General features: G+C 41.3%; 1 long non-coding RNA gene across 1 annotated transcript; it reads right to left on the reverse strand.

Moving 5' to 3' along the window:
- Positions 1-13,575: 13,575 nt before the first annotated feature.
- On the reverse strand, positions 13,576-14,991 carry LOC148184013 (uncharacterized). The gene is made up of 3 exons (XR_015773003.1): positions 14,878-14,991; positions 14,345-14,395; positions 13,576-14,173 (listed from the first exon to the last, which is right to left on the reverse strand). It is a non-coding gene; the product is annotated as an uncharacterized LOC148184013 (long non-coding RNA).
- Positions 14,992-21,363: the final 6,372 nt, after the last annotated feature.

Here is a 21,363-nt window from a genome sequence, read left to right on the forward strand (position 1 = left end):
TCTTACACCTTTGATAGCAACCAGCTTAGATTTTCAGAGATTTCAAAAAGCCGAAGTATACGAAGCAAATGAAGGCTCTGAAAGTTTTGCTTTTATATGCAGCTGTTTCAATGCATGTGAATCTAGCATAGTCTCAAGGAGGAAGAGTTACACCTGACAATCCAAACTGATCTGCTCAAATGTACTTAAAATTTCCCATTTTGAGGCAAATAATTAGAAATCTATATTTTCAAAGAGAGTCCTCACAGCTGTAGAATAGGAAATTACTTATTTAAATAATTTAATTTTTTAAAAGGAACTTTCAGCATTAGTCCAGAACCAAAACTTTAGATTTCATAGGAGAAACCTAAAATCAATAAAACAAAATGTCTACTCCTGAAATTTCTGTATAAGGCACTAATCCAAGTGAACAGAACTGGTGGATTTCAAAGAATGGCACTGGCTTTCCCTTACCATGATCAGTGCTGCTTCACAGGCATATATGTTTTACACCAAAAGAACAGAGACCACGCATCAGCTTTCGCAAGCTTTGGAATACTTCAAGTAGAACAGCATGAAGAAAGTATGTACAATTTTACTCTGGAGAGACCAGTTTGTTGCAGACACAAAGGCAGTAATCTTGCACCCCCTACCACAGCTCATAAGAAGACAACAAGAAAAATAACCTTTTTTGTTTTTCCCCAATGCAAAAGTAATGATCTTATGCTTTCTTTTAGGAAGGGAATTAGATGAGTTCTAAATGAGCTATATGGTTCAAATCCAACCTGCATGAAATTTACCATGCCCATAGTTTAGTCTGGCATCTAGAGCAGCTTGGGATTTGAAAAACAAACAGACATTCATCTTCTCCGGAAGGACTCTTAAGTGATGAAAACTTACTTGGCAGGTCATGCTAAGTGACCATATGGAGGGAATTATTCCTTTGATAGACTGTTTTATTTTGCCTTGTGATTATTTTTTAAATGACCACTGTCATAGTGGTTTACAGCCATGGCACCTTTCTTCTAGAACTACCTGAACAACATAATATTAAGATACTTCATGGACAAACCAGAAACAACTGAGTGTAAAATGGTATACTAGTTACCTCTGGCACCTGACTGCCTTTTAGTTCCTTGGCTCCAACCTAGTCAACAAACTGCAGGATCAGATCAATTGAGCAACTCTCCTTCACATGCTGGCAAACTCATCCTGTTTAGCCTGAGAGCTCAGATGAGCATGCAAGCAGGCATTATCTCTGCAGTAATCACCTTCCTGCACAACCAACCAGCCTTCAGGGGAACATCCAGCACTCAGTGGAAGGGAGTAGCTGAAATATTTAGATGGTGTCAAGACATATCTTCCTTATAAAGAAAGAATGTATTCATTTATTGGACAGATTCAAAATTCCATGCCTCTGCTTTCTGGCCCTCTCAAGAGTGAGAGAAATCAATGCTACTCACAACAAAAATTTCTCCCTAGTTATTTCCAGTACCAAGTCAATGGATAAAAAGTTTTGTGTAAACTTTTTTTGAAGAAAACTGAAGGTTCTTAGAGCTTCTTTGTTTCTGTTGGCTTTCTAGACCATACAGGTATTCATATAATGTATCTGGTTTATTTGGGGGGCTGCAAAATACCACAGGTAGAAGGGAGAGGAAGGTGGAGAAAGGAATCCTAAGATACAATGGATATATTTATTTTTATAAGAACTATCGTTGCTCTCTTCTATGCCCCCTCCCCTGGCAAAGGTGAACTGCATATCTTTAGTTAATAATTAACTTGTCATGAGTTCCATCAATATCCCATCATCTAAGTGACAGAGGGAAGGGAGGCGATGGGGGAGGTGATCAGCACGACGTGCCAGCTCTGCCCGCAGCCTGCGATCTCGTCTCGGCCATAATAAATAGGATGAAATGCGCTCCTGATAAATGCCCATGTCATGGAGAGATTTTACCTTCACTCAGAAACAATGTAATATCTCAGCTATTACCCAAAATAATTTATCAATGTGTAATAGCTTTGTGCAGAGCTCAGATAGGAGGGGAGCAGCGCTGCCCGAGATGGATGGATCCTACCTTCTGCTTTTAATTTTTAATGCTCGTAGGCAGCTTCACATTAAAGGCCAGGTGTCATATATAGACTTAATGTAAGAATGGAGTTCATGAATTCTAATCAGGAGAGAATCTCCCGCTCTCTTCTCTTGCTTTAGTCACTTCTCTTTTTTTTATTTATCAATTTTCCTCTCTTTCTGTACTCCCATCTTTGCTTCTTTTAGTCCATTTCTTCCTCCCTGTTCTTCAGATATGTCTTACTCCCCAGTCTCTGAAATGCAACTATTTGGGTAGCTATTTGCTACTTTCAAAAAATGTACCACCACTTAAGGATAAACTACTTCTTCTGCCTTGGTCCTGGTATCATGCTTTTTACATAGAAGAACAAACTCAACACAGGTATCAGGTCAGCATGTTAGAATTTTATATCCAGGCAAAAACCCCAGGACAACAGTGATCAAGTGTGGAAATATCACAACAGAGTTCATCCAAATTCATTGTGGAATAATGCTACTGGAAAAGATCCTGTCTTTAAAGGGCCACTGGAGAAGGCAAATCCCATATACCAGCCAAATCACATAGCCTTGCAAAGAAACATGTTTCTTCAACTGGCAAGAATACACTACTGGGACGAGTGGATCCAAAAACTACCAAATCACAAGGTCTCATTTTCCCAGTATTTCTAGTCTCCATCTAGCCATGCCACATTCAACATGACACACATAAACCCAGTTGAGATGCCTCTCATCTGGAGGTCTGCATCAGAGGAACCTATTCAAGGACCTCTGTAGCAGTATGTACGGACAAAGAATGTCATTATAAACACACCATTAGAAGTCCCGTTAAGAAATACCATTATTGTATCAATACAGTACATCAAAGCATGACGTACTGTCTGGGTGAGACACACCTGAAAGCACCAGCAATGCATGAGAGCACTCTCAGCTCTGCACAAAGAGTGGAGCTGCAGGAAGGAAGGGGGGAGCACCACTTACTGGCCAGAATGTGCAGCAAGGGACGTGCTTCATACAAACAGCAGACACAAAGATCAAAGAAGTGCCACAGGCTGCAAAGAGGAAAGGATCGACTGTTTGGGCTTTAGTTTGTACTCAAAATGAGGGAAAATAAAAGCACACCAATGCAATATTGCTCACGGGAGGAGCTCTGCCAGAGATGCAAATCTGTTTACAACCACTTTGCTGACTTGCAAGTTACAAAGGCACCAGTACTGAGAGGAGCTTGGGCTTGATTTCCTGCCTCCTATTAACACAGGTAATGCTAATTGCTCCATTTATTGGTTGACAGTGCAGGGACCACAGACCAAATGATTCTTGAGAATTCGGTCAAAACAAAAGATTCCTCTTGTGCCTGAAAACCAGGATGGCATAAAAAGACTTGGCTGGTGCTGCTTCCATGTCCTTTTACAGATAAACAGAGGACAATGGCCTTTAGGGGTTGCGCTGTCAGTTAACTACTTCTTCTTCCCTCTCCACTCAGAAATCTCTCTTTCCAGAACATGAAGAGCTTAGCCTAGCAGAGCAACACAGTTTCAGAATAAACTTTCTTTTAATGTTTCTTACCTTTCACAAAGGACTGCTCTGTGAACATTCCTTTATTTTCACCATATTCCTTCCCAGCACTGCATGTCACACAGTTCAGACGGTCAGATCTGACCCAGATAAAACAAGTACCATGTGCAAAACTACATTGGCTTCACATGGCTTTTCAATGGGTGGTTGATCAAGGGTAAAGAAAGGATGGTGTCCTACTGTGACAAATACTTTCTGCACAGAAATAAACCATCTGTATAAAATAAGTTAAAAACAAGTTTCAAGAAAAAGTGATTGCATAACTGATAAAAGCCAATGCTTATCTTTGTGATTGACAGAATAGGAGACTGCTAATCTTTGAACCAGGTACCAGGGTACAGGGAACATGTGCCTGTTTGTGGGCAGATGCCCTGGATACTTCACACTGTCTATAAAGATCCCCAAGACTGCCTTATCAAGCACATTTTGCTCTTCTATGTGTATAAATATATCATTGCAAAGGCAAGACACCAGCATGCCCTGGTGCAGCAGCCTTAGGACACCCTCTGTGACAGAGGAGTATCTGAAGGAATAAGGAAGAGAGCTATTGTTTGAAGAGGACAGAAAGATTGGGTTACCTCCACTGAACACAACTCACTTAGTGGCTGTGGCCTGGCTCCAGGCCAGGAGGAGAGCAGCATGCCCTTGTCTGTGTTGAATGAAAGCCCATTGCTTGCTGCCAAACAGCCTCAGGCAGACAGACAGCGATTCCAAGAACCAAACTAAGAGCTCTAAACTCATTCATTCATGGTCCAAGATCTTTTCTAACCTCAGGAGGAATGATAGACAAATAAAAAAAGGTAACAGGTAACAGTCCCCCAGGTAAGCATCTCTTGCACTGTGCAGCCAAAATCTAATCAGGTTCTATTGCTGTCTTATTCCATTGCTAACGCTGTGACTCTAACCACTGTGTAGTACAAATTAATTCATTCCTTCAGGCCTTGCTGTTCAGTAACTGGCTGTCACAGCAATCTCCCGAGGAGCTAATTGAGAGTTGTGATCCGTGCAGTATTTCCATTAGTGCTGTAATGACAGGCAGCCAGACACACACATGCATGCTCACACACAGAGCACAGGTTCCTCTGTACCCACAATGAGGAGCAAGATAACAAGCCAGTGCCATATCAAGTGTTCAGAAGCAGCTGGGAAAAGGGGAAAACAGGAAGAAAAATATCCATGACTCAGACTGAGGTCATTGCATGGTGGGACCATGCAATGTAATCTCCTTAGAGATGCTTCTCGAGTAAGGGCGATTGCGGATGTAGCTGTGTGCAACACTGTAGAAGACACTAATATCAGACTCTTACAGGTTCTGCTTAATAAACTAGAAGAGATGCTAATTTAGGAAGAATATATTTGGTCAGTTATGATATGGTTCATTCAGGAACCTGGATGGCTCAGAGGTGAAGTCTGTGCACTTAGTCTCTTTTATTTTTTTTTTCCTTACATTTGTAGTTTCAAGCATATCAACAGGAAAACATTACGTGCAACACCTCCTATAGTTGTGCCACCTGCTAGTAAAGACTTAGTCATCAGAAAGGGCATATTTTTAGGTCCTTTCTGGACTACAATCTTATGGTTCTCACCTAAAAAGCAGAGGACATGCAATTCTGTGCTGTCACTAATGATTATTTAAAAGTCAGAAGCTGAAAAGCCTTTATTTCTTAGAGGGTATTTCTTAGGGGTGTACTTTTTAAACTAACTCTAGAATTAACCCAAACATATCTGAAGATTTGTCTCTGTACAGGTAAATATGTATCCATTAACTTGTCTCAGAAGTTGGTCAGATAGCTGCAGACCAGTTCAGTAGGCACTTTCTCACTGAGTGCTTTGTTAATTCCAGAGTTATGAGTAGTTTCTTTATAAATGAAAGATAGTTTCAAAGTCCATTAAAAATGGGAAGGAAAATCACAGCAATTTCTTTGAATTATGTATTTGCCAATGAATTAATTCAAAGTGATCTGTGTGGTTATTGTAGCTGCCAAACAGATTGAAGTCAACAACTTGAGTCACCCTTACATTGAGATTGTAGCAACAGTTGAAATAACTCAGCCATGGGTATGGAAGTAGCTCATGCTGGGAAACTATCAGTGGGTGACGGTAACCGTGCTTGGGACACAGCTACTCACACAGTCCCAGATTTCCAAAGCCAGTTTTTTGTAAGGAAATGACCTGCATATTCTTCAGAGCATTCCAAAGAACATACTATGCTACTCTGACTGCCAGTGTCTGGCTTTATAAAAATAGGGAAGATACTCATTCAAGGTACACAAACAGCCTTTAGGGCTCAGAGGATTAAGTTACTGAGCCTTAAGAAGTTGTGGCATATAATCCTAGCTTCATAATTGAGCATGTGCATGCTTCTGGCATGTGATAAATGCAAGGTCATTTGACTTAACCTAGGAGAAGACAGCGTTAAGTGGAATTACCCTATGTCTGCTGCAGGCTAGTTGTGCACACAGCTGTTACCACAGCTCAGCTGATACGTAGCAATTTGTTCAGTTGTGCTAAATGTTACTGCATGTACAAACCCCGATTCTGCCCTCTTGTGACAACATTACAGGAAAATCCAGTTATTTCAAAAGTCAGATTAATTTGATGACAGAAACACAAATTTTAAAAAACTTCCAGAAGTGCAAAGGGTCCCTGAATACCGGGTTAATGTAGGGTGCTCTGAGATATCCATGTAGACCCATACTGCAATATGTTTGGCTCTCCTACATATGACCATAATTAAAATTTTCAATTGGATATACCTGCAAATAGATATAATCTCACAGGGACAGAGCAGAAGTTAACAGATCAGGTATATCTACCTCTTCTCCAGGTAATGAGGCTGAAAGCTCACACTACAACAAGAACAGGCCTTACCATTACTCATGGTGAGCTTCTGGAAAAAGGCAAGAAGATATCAATCGAGAAAGTCCCAAAAGCCCAGGGTCAGAGGAAGTCCTGGAACAGGCCACACTGTCCATTAGGACACTGCCCTGTGATTCTTTTTTAAGGATTGATCAGGGCATGCCCGAGGGATAAAAAGTGGGCATAAAACTCATCTGTGTTTCAATGTTGAGAAATCTGTGGTATAAATGGAAAAGGTCCTGAGTTCTGATTAGTAACTTAACACGGATAACAACTTTACGATGTGCCACAGAATTCCTTTGGATTCTGTGCAAAGTGCTAAGTCATGCTTCTTCCCTTCTAATGTGATACAGGACGGTTTCCAGCTGAGGGGTGAGGGTGGAATGTATATATACAAGGAATGATTTATTCCAGACTACTTTGAACTCATTACTTGAAGTTACACTTACTGATTTAGTGAGCATGTCATGTATTTCAGCACAAGCTGATCTCTTCATCGGTCTCCCATGCCAGTACACACATAGTTACATAGCACCACGGGATCACCCCAAACAACCTGAAAGGAATCCTGTGGCCATAATATGTTAAAAAAGCCCCTGTTCATGTCAGAATTTGGCATTCCCATAGTCTCCATGCACAGCACAATTTTGAGGGCTGACTGTTTTGCTGCCTCTAAGTCCCATTGTCTGTGTTTCCTGAAATATAACCCTGCCAATATTTGCACAAGTCTGGGTTTGTTTGGGTTTTTTTGCTGTGGCTCACCAATGCCTGAATTTATTCATTTTTTAAGAAGAGGAAGACCTCAAGCCTGACAAATTTTCAGTGCTCACTGCACAGTTCAGTTAAAACACTCAATCACATTTCCATGGCCTTCCTTTGAATGTTCTTGCAATAAGCAATGCAGTCATAGGCAGAGGAGCACTTGCACACGTGCTGTCCCACAGTTCACTCATAGGAGGGGATGGACTGAAGGGGAACACACTTGGACTCACTTGGTACAAAGGCACACAGACAGCACTTGTGCACACAGCCCCAGGAGAGTCTGGGAAGTTCTTGCATGATGCAGAAAGATAATTTCAGGTTAGCGCAACACGGAGAACTCTGGGCTTTTCCTCCAGAGATCCTAGTGTGAAACCTGTGTAAGCACTCAGCCAGCAAGTGCACAGCTACTGCGCGTGAGTGTATGGCCCTGCAGAGCCATCATGCTTCCACCTGGAAGGGGTTGGCATATCCTGCCTGAGGAGCAGCTTTGTAATGTAGCAACATGGAAATGTACAAAAGCAAAACAATGGAACAGGTCTGTGATACAGTAACTGGTCTCATATTCACTGTTGGGTCCAGCAACATGAGATCAGCCAGTCTCCATGGTTTTGTCTATCAAACCCAAGAAGAGCAAGAGAACATGTCTATTTGCAGCCTTGGGATTACACCACTGCAGTGAAACTCATCATAGCAATTTTTGATAATCCAGGCAATGACTTGCGAAACTTTTCCATCCATATAAACCTAGCAGTGAAGTCTTGAAAATAATATACAAACACCTGTATAACCAGTTCAAGCAAAATCTCATTTTAAACCAGTTCTCTACCTTCACCAGCCAAAAGGTAAGGAGCTGCTCTCAGACAAGGATGCTGTAGTGGAACCAGCACTGATTTTGCTAAACAGACATGGAGGTCATCTATCAGCTTAATTAGTTGTCTCTAACAGGCCTTAGTCTTCCCATTAAATATTACATCTTTACACCAATTGTCTGTTAGGCTGGAGGAACTATGGGTCCTTCATATTCTTCTTGATCTCCAGGAGAGAATGGGTTATTGCTCCCCACTATAGTTTGATCTTTGCAGAGTGGTTCTAAGCGTGAGGCCAAAACCTCCAGAGTGAAGTGGAAGAAAGGGCTGAGCTGCGCAAGGTTATGAAAAACACACACGATTTCTCTGCCAATTCCTAAGGCTGCTGCTGGCTCCATGCCTCTGACACAGAGTGAGAACATGGAGACAAGCTGATGTGGAGATGCAGCAAGCCAGCAGTTTCACAGAAGAAAACAGGTACAGCACCTAAAGCACCTTCACACCTCACCTTCTCCAGCAAACCCAGGCCAGCCCCAAGGTGCAGCACAGGCCACCTGTCTCAGCCCAAGCGGTCTTTGCAGCATTGTTTGATACAAGACACCTGGCTACCCTAGGAACGTATCTGTTCTTCTGAGAACAGGGGTCTTGAGAGAAGAGGCATTTTCATGACCTCATTGAATCATTTGGAGGGAAGCTCTCTGGGACATCTACCATCACAAGAACTCATCAGCTGTGCCTTTGTCTAGTTGAGTCTTGAACTTCCATCCTATCTATGGGTAATGTTTTTCACTGCAGCACAGGCTCCATAGGAAAGTTTTCCCTATGCCTGCTTCAAATATCCACACAGGATGTACTCCTGGCCACAGCTTGCAGAAGACCAAGTCCTACCTAGACTATTTTAAAAATGGTAAGAGAAAAATGAGTAAAAACAAGCAAACATTTGGAAACAGACTCACAAGGAGAAAGTACAAATGCATTTCTCATACTACCTGAAACTTAGAACTAACTACAGGAACTCCTTCAGGATTTCTGTTTTCAAAAGCTCTCTCAGTCAGCAGAACTGAAGAAAGATTATGGTACTCTGATACTCCCTCTGACAGAATAAAGCAGCACAAAAACAATCAAGAAGACATTAAACAATGTCTGACTGCAAGCCTAACTTCCATGGCATTCTCTGTTCAGCAGGGCGTTTTACAGAGCAGAGATTTCAATCTCTGATTATGACCCTTCATTTATGCTACTCAGTTCTCTAAGGTAGTTATCAAGTGCAAATAAACTCACAGGGGCACACTTGTCCCCTCTAGTTCTAATTAATGCCACTGAAACTCATCATTAGCTAGGTGTATGAGGGCAGCTCATACACATGCAACCATCCATCAAGAAAACCCCATTGTATAATACCAAATAAAGCATGTATTGACTTCAGGGAGCCTTTTCTTCAGGATATTATTCTGATTCAGTTCAAGAGAAGGCAAAAGAACCAAAACACATGTACATCATTCAGCTCTTTGTCCACTTCTCTGGCTAAAGCAAAGAACAAGTTTTGGTCTGCTCCACCATGTTTCAAATTAGCTCACTGCATAATTTAGTGTAATTGTCTTATAAATCACACTTAGAATCACAGAAATAGGATTGGAAAGGAATCCTAGAGGTCTTCTGATCCAAACCCCTGCTCAAAGCAGTCCTAGCTTCAGACTTAGATCAAGCTGCTCAGGGTGAATTTTGAGTCTCTTCTGAAGAAGACAGCCTCTCTGTAACCACTTCCACTGTGAAGAACTTTTTCCTTAGAGCTATCATAACTTCCCTGTTGCAGGTTGTATTCATTGCCTCTCATTCTTTCTCTGGGACTCTCTCTGCTTCTTCTTCAACTATACATTAGCAGCTGAAGACTACAATTAGACCACTTTTTGCTTTTTCTTCCTAGCTGAATAAATTCAGGTCTTGCAGTCTCTCATTTTATCTCATTTACTCCAGCCCTCTGACCACCTTTGTCATTGTTGGCTGGACTTGCTTTGCTTTGTCCACATCTTACCTATACTAAGAAGCCCAAAAATGAAGACAGGACAACAGGTGCAGTCCTGTGATTGCTGAATAGAGGGGAATAATCACTCCTTGAGTTGCTAGATAAAGTCCCATTAATGCAATCTAGTATGTGCTCAGCTTTCACTACCTCAAAGTCACACTGCTGATTGATCTTCGACTTGTGTACCTGAACCCCCAGGTCCTTTACTGCAGAGTTTCTCTCTAACCACATGGATTTTAACTCACACTTCTCGCAAAAATTGCTTTTTGATGTGCCATAGCAGCACCACAAAATCAACATGTGATTTGTAATTCAAGGGTAGTAAATACACCTCATGTGCAGAACAGAAAACAGAGGGAACAGCAGCTGAATTTGTTTGCAACTGACAATTTAGGACATATTTAGGAATAATTTTCAAATTGTATTCCCCCACATCCTACTTTACTTTTTTCCTAATGCAGTATCTGACCCTTAAATGGTTGTGCCAGATGCCACAACTTTTGCCTTCTGTGAGGCCTCGTGGATCAGATGTAGCAGGACAGCCTGATATCCATGCTCCACTGGGGAGGGGGAAAAAGGTCCAAATATTTGTTACCAGAGTCAAAGGAAGAAAAAGGGACACATCCTTGCACCTCACGATCTCTAGCCTGTGGGTAAAAGAAAGGTCTCTGGTTCATAGTATCTAGTTCAGAGACAAGGCTGGGGAGTGAGGGGTGGAGGAAAGGTCAGGAGTTAACATTCCCCTCATCTCACTCAGAGTTTAAATAAAAGAGAGAGAAGGGGAAGAAAGATGGCCTATCTTGTCGACAAAGCAATACAAAACAGTCTAGCATTCCAGAGAGGACACCACAATATGGAGCAGTGAGGCCAAGCAGGCCTTTTCTACCCGTCTTCCCTACAGTCATACTTCTGATGGGATATTGAATTGTGTTAGCAGCACCTGTGGCACAGAAGGGTAGTTTAAGACACTGTTCTTAATCTGCTCCCTCTAGATTTCTTGATTTTCATTTCTATTTCTAGAATATTTCTATTTCTTTCATGTCATTTCTAGAGTTCAGAACATGTCAGGCTGCAAGCCTATACTAGAGATTAAGATAGCTGCAGGCAGCAATATAGGGTGCTATAGACTCTATACAATCTGAGGCTGCAGCTTGGTGGTCATGGCAGTAGAAGAGCTGATGGGAGTTTCCCATTCTTCATAACCTGATCTGTGGTAAGAAGGATTTTATGAAATGGGATCGTTCATATTTCTTATTTCACTTTCTTATTTCAGTTTTCACCTCCTTTCCTTATATTTTATAAATGCTCAATCTCTCCTACATAACAAACAAACAGCAAACAAGAGTATAATATTATATCCATGGCATCACAGCAGTCTGAGACAGACATATCACCACAACAGAAAGGAGGAGGAGGAGGAGGGGAAGTTTGTACAAAGTACTGTCTTGCCTCAGAAGGCAAATACACAGACAGAGAGAACTCTAGCACAAGTGAAGAAAGCCCTCAGTTTGCTTGGCTCCTGAAGCAGAGGACTGGAGCAGCCTATGTTTTGACTTAATTGCCACAAAACAGAGCACAGCAGTCGGTATCTTCAAGGAAACAGATTATATACCCTGCCATGCATGTGCATGTTGCATTGCAAGAGCCACAGATGCTACATCTGACAACCAAGTTTAGGTGACAACGCTAGGTACCTGGACTACAAATTGATGCAAAAAATTAATATCTCTGTGGCTCATTGTAGAACAAAAGCTAATACTTTCTTTACAAAACCATTTTCTGTTTCATTTCCCAAATGGAAAGCCAATTCTGAAAAGCATACATACAACGTTTTCTTATCTAACTGTAGGTTTATATAGTGTACTGCTGGTGAGGAATCTTTCCTTCCCCTGCTAACACTCTGGCGTCAACTCTACTGCTTGGGAAAAGCCCAGTCTTCCTGACCGAGATCACTATTTATACTGGATGCCCATTAATTGCTTTGCTTGAAATGATTTGCTGTGGGTTTTCTTTTTTTATTCTAGCTGCATTATGTCGTGATCTGATGACTGATTGGGTCCTGTGAGCAATCATGAGCCCAAGCCTATTGCTTCTAGCTTGATAGAGTGTATATCTCTATTTCATATTCAATAATGATGAATGGTCATGGCTTACTTTTATATAGGGCCTTTCATCCAGAAAGATCCCAAAGCACTTTACAAATTGATTTACTGTGCAAACTATGGGGTTTATTCTCCGCTTCATAAGCTCATATAAATCCCATTGAGTTACTTGCACTTCATCACAGTACTTGGTATTGCCCAAACAAAGCACAAGCAATACACCCAGCAGAGAGTCAGGGAACACTTACAAAAATATGGAAGAGTTCAGAATTTCAGTTCTATGTCTTATCCAAAAGGCAGGATCTTTAGCAGGAGAGCATCCACCTAACGCTAGAAAAGTACTACTTTCTGCACTACTTCTAATAATGCTTCTTGCAGTAAAGCATTCCTTGAAGAGGACACAACCCAGAGCTGCCTGCTCACATGACTGCACCCTCAGGCAGTAGCTGCCAAAATAATCAGTTCCTTCTGTTTTAAAAAAATACTATTAGACAGAAAGCTACTAGCAATGAAATGTCAGTAGCAATGAAACATCAGGAGTCATCAATATAAGTTGCTTGTGCTTCTTGAGGCTTGAAAAAAAATTAAATGGGAGGAATGCTCAGGCAAACTTCCTGGCAAGAATTTTGAGAAAATATTTAGCTACAATATGATGCTCTGCACAAATGTTTTGAAGCAAATCACCCAATTCCCTTCTCCTCTGTTTAACTTGGAGTGGGAAAGGAAATGCAAGGTGCCTGGGTTGATCAGCTGCTGTTGTTCCCCATCTAAGGGAATCCCAGATCTGGGATCTAGCCATTACATTTCCAAACCTAAAGGATACAAAGTGAAGCAGGGAACTCATGACTGAGATGATAGGTAATCAACTTAAATATTTTCTTCACCCAGTCTAAAAGCTGGAGCTTTTTTTAAAGGAGCAACACCATCTCTACCTCCATGACTTTGTCAGAGAATTAAGTGAGGTGCATTAAAAAAAAAGCCGAGATTCTCTAATAAATAAGGTGCCTGGGAAGATGAGATGCCAACAGTGGCTCTTACCATGGTGTAACCCGAGTACCTACTTTTTCTCCACCATATCAGCTCTGAAATGGCTGCAGTACAAATGCTGGTTCTAATTTGACCAAAGACCAAGTCATGCCAAGTTATTCAATGTGAGTGAAACATCCACCTCCTCAGGGATTTTAATCAAAAATTTTTCCCTTGGAGCCCAAAAAGAAATAGCTCATAGATATTTGAATGTAAAAGTTAATTATCTAGTGCTAGAATTACACAAAACTTCCAGGTGTTGACCATTGTCTTTTCTTTCTTGGCCTATCAGAATCAGCATGCTGACATATTGCAGCGATAAGTACAGTCAAAAATAAAAAGAGAAAAAAATCTTTTCCTCCTTTGCTACATTATGGACTGTTTGCCATATACTTTATTTACACCAGAGCTAAAAAGAAATAGAGCACAGGTTAAGACAGGGCAAAAAATCCTTCTAGAGGATTGACAGCACCAGCCTGAAAGGTCCTATGTAACTTGGGTTCCTGGGGCAGGTGGAAAACATGGGAAGATTTATCCAGCAGTTTCTTGATAGGTTAAAGCCAATGCAGCTACTGTCAGTCCCCAAATATTATGTGAGTTCCATCTCTATTTTGCTCAGCTCTAGCAGTTTGCCCAATACCTTACACAATACCAAAAGATGTAAAATCTTCCAGACATCAAATGAGGTTTTAAGGAGGCTGTAGGCACAGAAACCTTCCATCCTTAGAGGGTTTAATGGTCCAGTCTGATCTTTCCTACAGACATTATTCTGCCCATCCAGCACTTTTCCCAAGCTCCTCCCACCTAATTTTACTTTTTCTGTGTCTTATGTTCTGCATGACAGTGGCTCCTTTTTCTCCTTCTGTCTTTGATGCCAGTATAAGGGCAAGCTTCCAGTTCTGGTCTGTAAGATGACAGTGCCCTTCAGATGTTTGGAGAAACAATGACATAGAAGACCAGCTCAAGGCCCAGTGACCTAAGATGAAGCATATAATTGCATCAATAGAAGAGCATACAAGTAGTCCCTAGTGAGGGCTGGTACTTGCTTGCTACAGACAGCACTATGAGAATTTGGCTGCCAAGCACTAGCAAGCAGTTATTGATTTCATATGAGCTACAGGAAAAAAAAATTCAGTAAGTTACCTACTTTTTATAATGCAGGGATACTGAAGAAAGCATATAATGATCCCTTGCCTTCCTGGAAATCATAGAAGCATGGAATGGTTTGGATTAGAAGGGATATTAAAGATGATCTAGTTTCAAACCCCTGCCATGGGCAGGGACACCTTCCACTAGATCAGCTTGCTCAGAGTCCCATCCAACCTAACTATGAACACTTCCAGGGACAGGGAATCCACAATTTCTCTGGACAACCTGTTTCAGTGCCTTACCACCCTCACAGTAGAGATTTTCTTTCTAATATCCAATCTAAACTTACCCTCTTTCACTTTAAAGCCCTTCTCCCTTGTTCTATCAGTACATCCCCTTGTAAAAAGTCCCTCTTGAGCTTTCTTGTAGCCCCCTTTAGGTACTGGAAAGCTGCTCTAAGGTCTCCCCAAAGCTTTCTCTTCTCCAGACTGAACAACCCCAACTCTCTCAGCCCATCTTCCTAGGAGAGGTGCTCCGTCCTTCTCAACCTCTTTGTGGCCCTCCTCTGGGCCCTCTCTAACGGGTCTGCACCTTTCCTGTGCTGAGGAGCCCGGACCTGGATGCAGTACTTCCCCTGGGGTCCCAGGAGAGCAGAACACTGGGCACACTGCCTTTGATGCAGCCCAGGATATATTTGGCTTTCTGGGCTGCAAGTGTATGTCGTTAGATCCCATCAAGTTTTTCAGCCTGACATCCTTACCTCATTACCTTCACACTACAGAGATAAAAGGGTTCCTTAGCCAATAATGAAAATGTTACTATGCAGACAAAGTACATACTGCTGGCATATGTTCTACAAGCTGGTCAAGTTTTTCTAGCTGGATGGCCCCAGAGTGGCACCACCACAGCAGGGCACCAAAAGGCAACATAAGGCCAAACCAGGTGTCTCCCCACCACAGCTGCACCAGTAGTGTTTAGAAACTGAAGACCACCGCTAAAAAAACACAAATAAACAAAGCACAAAAGCTACAATAACTTACCTCAGAGTCAAGGCTGTCTATAGTTTTAGGAATCCTGAAAGATTACCAAGCACAGCAAAAGGATCCCCATGTTAGAAGATACTGTTCAATCTAACTGTTCAGCAACTAGCTGTAAAGATTTTAGAATTTTTTTATCCTTAGAAAACTTGTCAACGACAGGACATCTCATCAACACTGAAGAGCAAGTGAGATGAAAACGACAAAATAATTGTAAGTTAAGGAAATCACATAAAATTAATTAAAAACCAGGGATTTCCCAGCAAAATTGAAGAAAAAATGCCTTACAAGAAATGACAGATATTAGATTTTATTGCCACTCAGCTGTAAAGCCAAGGACCAAACAAATGCTGGAGACTAAGATTCTCCTGAAGCAGGAGGATCTCGACCTTCCGTAACAGGTGACACATTTAGAGGGGCAGGGATACTAGGGAAGTCTGGATCATTTTCCAAAGCTTTGCTTATCCTAGGGATGAGGAGAAGATTCTCACAGTCCTCCACATGTACCAGTCTATTCATGTTCAACAGCATTGAGCTCATGTGATATCACAGCAAAAAATGAAGCAGGCAACATTTGTGGCAATATTTCCAAAAGCCTTGCAAGAAGAAAATATGACTGGTAGTTCTCAACAAACTTAAATTTTATATACACAAATAAGAATATAGTAATATGATACATAAGCTTTCGGTTTCTTGGCCTTTGCAGGCAGATCAGTTTGGACAGAATATAACAGTGCCCAGCACAGGGCATACTAAATATCTTGGTGTCCAGTTCCATGAGCCTGAAACATTATTGTATCTGCCTATAGTATCTCCCATTTAGCCAACAAACATCTCATTCTGCAGCTCCCCAGAGATAGGATGGCATCTGGATGCCCACAACAGCCAGATAGAAGTCTGATAAAGCCCTCCTCTCTGAACAGGGCATGGTAGCTCCTGGATCATCACTAAAGCAGGAATTCCAAAAATACATGAACTGAGGACTGAGAAAACAGTGTTTTACAGGAGCTTGTTGCAAAAGCAAATGAAGAACTACAGGGCTCCTGAGGCTTTTTCCTTCCCAAAGCAAGCAAGTGCCAGAAAGTACAAGTCCTGTTTGCAGAGGATCCTCTTCAGACTCCCAGTGTGGAGAAGCATGTTGAACCACACCATCCCCCTGCAGCCCTCCCTCCCTCTCATCCGCCGTAGATATACAAGGCTAAGTTGATGAGCTGTTCAGCTTAGTGTGAAATGTGTTACATTTTCCCCCCAGCTGCTTCCTGATTGCAGTATTTACTTTTAATCTCCTCTGCCTCAATGCCCGATAAAAACTTTGTCACATTAGATGGTGACAGATGGGAAAGAGAAGGGGGGGATCACTGCAAGGGAACGTCCTGGCTTCCCAATAATTTTTCACAACGCCAATTATGTCCTTCAGTGCTTCCCGGCATCTGCACCCATGTCAGCAGAGAAGGAAATAGAAAGGCATAAATAAAGACAAAACCAGGCACTGCGTGGCTTTAATCTGCAGAATAACATTTCTCACTTGGGTGAAATATTGTTGGATTCTCTCCTGTGCTGGAAATGGAGACACACACACAAGATATACACAGAGACACAGATGCACGGAGTTCACAACTGCTGTCCTCATGCTCGGGTACTGCCATCCTCACAAGCAGCTCTCAGCATTGTGATCAGATGTCTCCTGCTTTCTGAAAGGCATCCATGTCCAGCAAGCCAAATCTTATGCCCTCTAACCCAGCTGCCATGAATCAAGTAGGACTAATGAGAAGATTCTCATCTTTAAGGCTTCAAAATGGTTCTTAGAAATTTTATGATCATTTTAAGATCATTTTATGTTGTACTTGAGGCTCCTTGAAAACTCTAAGCCTAACGCTGCATGCCACTACATCTGCCTTGCTTAGATGCTCCATCCAAGATGAGGAGCTACAAAGGATAATCTTTTGAATCTGAGTTACTTGCTCAGATTGCCAGGAGAAATGAAATGTAACAGCAATCACCTATACTGGTGGACATGTTTATAGTAGCAGATGAAGGTAGATATGGAAGCAAAGAGAGAGAGCTTCAGGAGGAAGGTGAGAGACAACTTTGACCAGGGCTGTGATTTATCTACTCATAACAGTACAAAAAAAACCTTTTTGTTTGCCCTTCTTCATAAACCAGAAAAAGAAAATCAACATACAGCATTTTCCCAGACATCTTTTCCTTTGAACTAAGAGAATCATATGTTTTGGACCACAGCTACTACTGTCTTGACCATCTTGCTGCAGATCCATACAAGGAGAAGAGCTTGGTGGCTTCCATTCCAAGTGGAATGGACAAGCAATGTCAGAGAGAAGCACATAATGAAAGAAGCATAGCAGCAGAGATGATGAAGGGAGAGGAGCCTCAGCTGGAACAGAAAGGAAGGGTAACTGTCCTAACAAGCGAAACCCACCATGATGGTGTGCAAAAATGTTCACAGGTAGGGCACATTCATGTATCTTCCATTAGCCCAGAACCTGGCCTCCAGGACTCTTGATAAAAGCCAAGACAGTGCCCTTGTCTACATTACATATGAAATAAGATATGTAAATATATATAAAAAAGCAAGTACTCCCAAAACAGGTGTTTTCCAGGTAGCTACAAACTGAGCATCAACCAAGGAGTTACTCATTCTTCTCCAGGGAAAAAAAACAGATTAATGAAAAGTCTCTGGGCTCAGGGCTAGAAGATTTAGTAAATATCAGACACAGGACTGTGAGCCACAGAAATGATGAAGAAGCCACTGATAAAAAGGACTATGCTGTATTAGCATCCAGGGAACAAACAGCTGGAGCTGGAACAGAAAAGATAAGGTAAAGGACTGCCAGTAAGTTCTTCAACTGCGTTCTTCAACTACAGATTTGCTCCACAGAAAGTAGCTAACTAGTAACAGAAACATTATGCTCTTAGAGCACCCTTACAGTTGTGCATTACCAGATTTTGGCAGTCATATCTGTATTTACATGCCTGTCACTTTGGACATATTATAGGCAGGTTTACAGAACTGATTATGCCAATGAAACTCATCCAGAAGCTCAACTACAGCAGGTTCAGCATATTATAGTGGCAGTGAAAAATGTCCTTTTCCCTACAGAGAGAACCAGTGAGGTCCCTGAAGAACTTGTTGGATGAGAAAGGCACAAATTAGCAGCCCCAGGCCAGCTAGACCTCAATGGATGTAGGAGCAAGAACAGCCATTTATGAGAGAAAATTAGTATGAGGCAAAAAGGAATGTCAAGGCTAAGAGATTTAAGAAGAGTAAAACTCAGATATGAATAGCTTTTAAAACCCTGTTGCCTTTCTGAATTATGACGGCTGAAGGCTAAGAACTGTGCATAGGCCCTACAAAGATCCTCTGCAAGGTACCTGTGATAGAGCTGCTAAAAACACAGCATGTTTGCAAGCAGATAAAGCAGACAGCTGCTTCAGTGTGGAACCATGTTCTAGGATGACATTCCATTTTTATAAATATATTGAATCTAATCACTTGTGGTTCACTAACTGATGAAAAATCTAAAATATAAAATGTAGGTACATCCAAGTTATTTGTTTTCATCTATTCTCCATATTACTTAGCAAGTAATATGCTCAGTTTTCATGATTTTTGAAAATCAAATGAAGGTATTTCTACAAAGAAAGAGAGAGAAAAAAAGCAGATATCTACTGTTCTAATGTAATTTGATCTAGAAATGTCTTTTCTCAAGAAAAAGAGCTGGATCATGTTTTCTTTCTCTGATTCCTTTTAGACATTGTCAATTAGTTTTACTTGAATATGTTCTCATTTGTAAATTACATTAGAGTGGGATTGTCCTAGGAATCAAAGGCAGAAAAAATATGTTCCTACTCACATTTTGATTTCCTTTTAAGTCAGAAGGATAAGAAACCTAAATGCAAAAGGCTCTTTCATCCCAAGTTTATCAAGCAATACTCATCCCACGATTTCTCCTCAGTTTAGCTGTATTACCATCCACACTTTAATACAGCATCAAAGAATTTTTTGCTCACCTATTCTAGATCTTACCCTTAGACTGAGACTAAAGCACTGTCAGCAAGATTTACAGAATTCTTATGTTTTTCCTGTTATGAAGTATGTACATTTATATGCCACTCCCCACCCCACCTCCCCCAAAAAAAAAACCAAAACTTAGACTTTCCTTCATTTAGGCACAATAAACTTCCTAATGATGGGAGGAAAACAACTGGCAGACATTCAGTGACTAGTTGTGCACCAAGGGGATTTCACATGCTACCCCCTTAACTTCAGTCTCTAGAGGAAAGACAGGAACCCAGCTTCAATATGTTCTCAACTTTGCCCTGCCCCCACTTTTCTTAGTCAATATCACCGGTTGCTCAGTGGAAAACTCCAGCCCTTGAAAATAACAGAAAATTCAAAATGGTCACTATATAACCTGCCCTTCCAAAGGAAGCATATGCAGGTTAAAAGAATTTGTGGTATTATTTTGTTTCAAAGCAGGTATTTTTAAAAATTTCTTAAAAGATAACTAAATTTATTTAGAAAGAAATCACAGTGATATTTCATGAGTTTTTCATTCAAAGTCTTTCTAACAATAGCATATTTTCAAGATGAGCATATTTTTCCCTTCTGTTCTGCAGAAACTTAGTACAAATAGCAATATATTTTTCTTTAGGGAACAAAAATGCAACAGAAACCAAGAGATTTGTTTAGAGAGCAGTGATTCAGGGGAAAAGTCTTTGGCCAAAGCAGATATCAAATTGTTAAGCAGCAAGCAGGGTGACTTTATTACAAATGAGGTTTTAATATTTATCTACATACACAACTTTTGTGAGACCCATGCGTGACAATGGCTCCTCACTATTCAGCTTTAGTGACAAGGTTTAGAACAGTATTCAATATTTCCCCCTTGCATGTCACAAAATCATAGAATGTTAAGGGGTTTCAATGATCATCTTGTCCCAACCACTCCCTGCCATGGCCAGGGACATCAATAGACCAGGTTGCTGAAGGCCTTATCCAACCTGGACATGAACACTGCTGTGACTGGGGCATCTACAACCTCCCAGGACAAGTTGTTCCAGTGTCTCACTGCCCTCACAGTAAAGAATTTCTTCCTAATACCTACTCTTCCTCTTTCAGTCTGTACCCACAGTCTATCACTGCAGTTTCTGATGAAGAGGCTCTCTCTGGCTTCCCTGTAGGCCCCCTTCAGAAACTGGAAGGTTGCTGTGAGGTCTTCACATAACCTGCTCTTCTCCAGGCTGAACAGCCCCACATTTCTCAGCCTGTCTTCATAGGCACCCGTCCTCTTATCAACTTCATGGCCCTTGTCTGGACTTGCTCCAACAGGTCCACATCATTCTTATGTCAGAACACAGGAAAATCAGAGAGAGCTCAAGCAAGATCTCAGTATATGATGAAGGGATTAGCTACCACACTCCAAGCCACTCAGCATGGGGTAGCAGTATTATGGAAACATCCCATAACTGTGACCAGGACAACAGAGGAGAAATGAAAAAGGAAAATAATACCCCCAAACAAAATGGACACACACCACAAAAATAAATAAATAAATGAATAAATAATAATAATAGTAATTGTAATAGTAGTAGTAGAAGTAGTAGTAATAATAATAATCATCATCATCATCATAACAGTAGTATACCACAAACAATCAATGCTGTTAATGATTCTGAAGGAATGGCCCAAATTGATATGAAGCAACAACCCCAGCTGTAACCAGTGGTCCTCAGATGACATCAGCAGATGGAAGCATCAAGACTGGACCTATGCACAACTCCTCACTTCATACTGAACAGGAGGAAACAGCACAGGAAATTACTGGATGTAGTCTGTGGATTTTAGGCAACCAGTGAACCACAAATGAAGAGGAGGGGGCTTACCTTAAAGCTTGCACCCTCCTCCCACAGAACCAATGAGCAGTGTCTCCACAGGCTTCAGCAGGATATAGCAGTGAGCCAACTCAGATGAGCAGAACTGCATAATTAACATTAGGACTTAGGACCTCCACCCCTTACC

Source organism: Pseudopodoces humilis, chromosome 7, assembly GCF_049639895.1.
Source record: "Pseudopodoces humilis isolate 2021_Gansu_Grassland_sample_001 chromosome 7, ASM4963989v1, whole genome shotgun sequence".
Classification (NCBI taxonomy): Eukaryota; Metazoa; Chordata; class Aves; order Passeriformes; family Paridae; genus Pseudopodoces; species Pseudopodoces humilis.